Raw genomic sequence first — 4,969 nt, forward strand, 5'->3', positions numbered from 1 at the left:
TAATTAAAATGTTAAAATATCATGTATTTGATCGAAATATAGATATAGCTATGATCACGGAAATTCCATTAGATACGATAAGTAGTCTCTCTAATATTTTTATATTCCAGGATATACGGAATTGCTTATGGAATGAGTTCTAAAATATTTTTGAGTCCCTAAAATATTTTTATTCATATATCACTTGTTATAAATATATTTTTTAAAAACTACTTACAAGCGAAAATAATTAATAAATAAGAATATGAATTAATCTTTGCATCATAATCACAATGCATAAATATTATCGACTATATGATTGATTCCATGTAGACAATCACCACCAGTAAAATTAAACAAAATTCTTCTTTGTTCATTATCTAATTTTGGAGGAAATCCTTCCTCCTATTTATATAAAAAAATTAATTCCTTTATCAGATTTAATTAATATACTTTAATATATAAAAATATAATTGAAACTGTACAGCATTATCTGTTTTTGTATTGTTTTTTATTAGACATATTGCATAGTCATCTTGGTTATTGCATTTTTTAATTAATGGAGAACATAATTACTATGTATCATCTCATAATTATGCTTAATGATATTTTCTTTATCTGAGTCAGTTTTGTTAAATTACATATAAAATTAAACTTAACTTACGTTCAGATACTTCACAATACTTTGAAGGAGTGACGGTTAAAACCTACAATAAAACAATTTCTAATTTTTGTATTATGTTTCAAAATCTGGTACAATTAAATCCTATAACAATAGCATTTGAGGTCTATTACAGAGAATGATGCAAAGAATTTTGTCTTACAGTGTTAATTACTCATCCATCTTCTTGATCGAATAACAATCAGAAAACGTATAATGGAATTATTAGGAATGGATTCCGATCAAAATAATTAAATTATTTCCTACATTTCTATTGTTTTTTAACACAATAGAAATTGTAGGAAAACTAGATAATTTCGATCGGAATTCATTCCAATATTCTATTCTATAATATGTTCTGGAATATCAAAATACTAAAGAGACTATCTATCGTGTCTAACGAATTTTCGTAGCGCCTATATCTATATTTTGGTCAAATACATGATATTTTAATTAAAAATGTCTGGATGACTCACAAATATTTTTAATAGTACTTCATAACTCTTCATACGAAATACGATTCCATAGATAAACTTTGTTGAATTTAGATCCAGTTAATTATTTCGGTCAAGTACATGGTCTAAAAAAGATTATAATTAATAGAATGACTCACAAACCTTTTTATTGCACTTCAAAATTCTTTATAAATACAAACAATTTAAAATGATAATTTTTACAACCGGAGGTTTTGTCCGGTCATCACGTACATACGAATAATCAATTCTCATATATTTAAACACGTAATTGAAATGAATATCAAAGCCATTAATATAGAAGAAATTGAGAATATTGAAAATCTTAGAGCGATGAATTTCAAAACGTTATATCCGCAAATAACATATTCGAATTTTACGAGGAATCGGAATTTAAAAGACACTTTAGATTCTGTAAGGCATCTGTTTTATATGGAATATTGCCGAAATAGAAGAACATTTGATGAAAATAAACAATCGTGGTTTATCTATTCCTCCTGCTATACAATTATTAGTCTGTCTATGATTTTATGCAAGTGCAAGTTTTCAAGTTAAAAATATATGATATTTATAATAAATGCATTTCTCTTTAATATAAATGTATATCTCTTTTTTTAAATTAAAATAATTTTTTTTTAAATTATAGATGGTAGTTGAAGACACAGTATTATTGTCACAATCAACAGTGTCTAGAATTATTTTTCAGTTCTACTTGCTAATTAAAGAAATTATTAAGATGCCCACTACGCAGGAAAGAAGAAATGAGAATCATCAATTATTTCGCGTTCTTGGTTATGATAATGGAACAATTTATTTATTCAGAATTGATAGCGCAATTGATTGCACACATATATACGATTAACACATACAAGATTTTATCGTCTTGATGAAGTTTATCGAAATAGAAAAGAATAGTTTTTATTAAATGTACAAGTATGTGTATTACTTTAAAATTAGTAATAATTATTTTAATAATAATTATTTCTAACAGTTATGGTATACATACAATACTATAAATTTGAATATTTTATATAAAAAAATGAAGCAAAATTTTGATACAAGATTAGAAAAAAGCTGATTTGTAATAAATAAAAAGAAAAAAATAATAGAGAGAGATCTAAGTTACAGATTTATTTCGGGGACTATAGTTTTGATAAACTTTGAAAGATTAAAAATCGTAAAAAATGTAAATTAACAAGAAGAGATATATAGATACATATTTTAAAATTTTCGAAATTCAAGTAGTCTGTCAAAGGGGGTTGGGTATGTTTAATAAAGGCTGAGTAGTTTCAAAGGGCACTGATTTATGTATACAAAATTGATCTTTAAACGTGTATAACTCTATATAATAAGTACATTACATTACAAGATGATGCTCCTTGGCATCCCAATAGCATACAAAAAAATTGATATATTTAATATGCATGCACTTTACATATTGCATTACAATTTATCTTTTTTTAGTCAGTTGTACTATTCTTATACAATTTATATTTTGAACTGATGTCGGAACATTTAAAATCTTTTCTTTTTTTCCTCAGAAATATCTCATTCTATGCAAAATATTAATAGAGAAACATGGTTTACATATAGTAATCCGTTATTACAATATTTGTTTGTGTATAACATAGGTTGAATCATTAGAAAGTTCATTTCAGATATACATGTTATTTTGATAAATTTGACAAAAATGACATTAGAACTAATTTTGCTTAGAGAAATGTGACAGAACCAGGTTTTAACTTTTGATAATAATTGCTCAATTGATAATAATTGCTCTTTGGGTATAATTGCTCAATGTAGATGCTTATTTTCCATTACACAATAAGCTGCAAATGGGCTGTAAGAAGCTTTAGATCATCACTTTATCGTAAAAAGTTTCTCTCAAGTCAGCCTCGCGGTCACTACTTAAAAATACATAGAAGTACGGAGATCGGATATATTCAAGGATATGCTATTCGACAAGTTGATGCTCTTCAGCACACTGGATTAGAATACAACTGTAATTTCGATGGTCAATTTGATATGTAAATAAAATATCTCCAAAAAGAAACGTGTGATAATATCCAAAAATAAATATTATACGTGTATAGGACAGATTGCGAAAGCGTTTTCTTTATCTTTTTTCTCAGCCTGTTAAGTATTATTGAGTAAACTAATGCAAAATAAATGAAGAAGCTAGTGTTGTTGAGGAATGAAACCAAGTATACAGTATACAGAATGTCTTTTCACTAACTGTTATTGTGTAGTAGATAGAGCGCACTAAAAGCAGCAAGTGATGAAATTGTTTATTTTCTTCTCATAGAGCTCTAAGAATTCTTTTAGAATTTGTTATCAACTTTTAGTACCGCATTTTCTCATGTTGGTAAAAATAGTTATCAATAATAAAAAAATATAACGCTAAGAAGTTGATAAAAAATTCTGAAAAAATTCTTAGAGCTCTATGAGAAGAAAACAATTTTGTCACTTGCTGCTTTTCTGTAAAATTGATAGTACTTGAGTAAAAAATTATTGAAATGTATATAATATTGTCGGCGGTTTTTAGTATAATTAATATCTTGTAAACTATTGTGAAAATTACAAAATAATACAGGGCATTTCGACTCAGTTTAGTCCACTCCTATCTACTATATAATAGCAGTCAGCTAAAAAGTTATGGAACATCCTGTATTAATATGCTCGTGTTATTTATCATGTTATTTACTTTCTAAAGATAGAATATATATAGATACAATCATAATTTTAATCCTAATTTTTGATCTTCTTACTGTACGAACTTCGACATCCGACGTAAACTTAAAAAGATGAATAAATTAAACTTGTAAAGAATAAAACAAATTCTAAGCAATAATATACATGTTATACAGCTGAATGTTGATTCTACTTTAATGATTTAATATTCCAAATCGATCATTTTATGTCACCTCATATATAAAAATTAAATTCTTTAGTTAAAACAGAATAATCAGAGGGTGCATTTTTTCACATTATTTGTAAAACGGCATGTATCCTGCCAGTCCGCCAGACGGAGCAAGTACATATCCTGCTGGTCCGGATGGAGCCGGTACGTATCCCGCCGATCCGAACGGAGCCGATACGTATCCTGCGCGGAAAATATCGGTGCATATTCTGCCGGCGCTTGCTGAACCGGTGCTTGCTGAACCGGTGCGTTTCCTGCTGGCGAAGACGGAATTGGCAAATATCCTGCCGTAGCGTATAAATTCAGTGCCGCAGCAATGCGGACGGAACGGGCCGTACAATTCGTCCAATTTGGAACGATTTTCTTTGTGCTTTTGCTTTTGAATCGCGCAGTGTATCTCTTGTCTTATTTTCTGTAAATAAAAATTGTTTTATTGTACCTATTTCGTTTCTTTCCATCATTTTTATCAATCTTGATGGAGATACCTTGGATTGTGTTCCAAAACTTGATTCTATCAACTCCGAGTATCTTTTATCTTTGTTGTTCATTGAATTTTGAATAAGGATAAAAGATGGATTGAAAAGGATAATTGAGAGTCGAATTCTGGGATGCAACTTTGTATAATTGTATGTATTATACCAATATTGTACAACTTATTTTGCTCATGTTTCATTTCCTCCGCCGCCGTCGCCGTCGTTGCTAACATCATCATTGTCGCAAATGATGTCGGCATTGTTGGAATCAATGTTGCCAAGGGCAAGGGTTATTGAAGGCAAAATTTCCGGTGCCTCGGCCTTGACGAGATCATCGTCAGCCAATCAGGCGATTTTTTGCAGTTACCACAATATCGTGAGCTGTCTTTTTGTTGAAAAAAGATAAACACCTGAAGTGCTTGCCAAGCTAATTTTAATATATATATATATATATATATAATAT

General features: G+C 28.8%; 2 pseudogenes; one reads left to right on the plus strand and one right to left on the minus strand.

Moving 5' to 3' along the window:
* Window positions 1-1,389: 1,389 nt before the first annotated feature.
* Window positions 1,390-2,064, plus strand: LOC105624573 (annotated as a pseudogene).
* Window positions 2,065-4,100: 2,036 nt separating this feature from the next.
* Window positions 4,101-4,581, minus strand: LOC105624574 (annotated as a pseudogene).
* Between the last annotated feature and the right edge of the window lie 388 nt (window positions 4,582-4,969).

Source organism: Atta cephalotes, assembly GCF_000143395.1.
Source record: "Atta cephalotes unplaced genomic scaffold scaffold00082, whole genome shotgun sequence".
Lineage (NCBI taxonomy): Eukaryota > Metazoa > Arthropoda > Insecta > Hymenoptera > Formicidae > Atta > Atta cephalotes.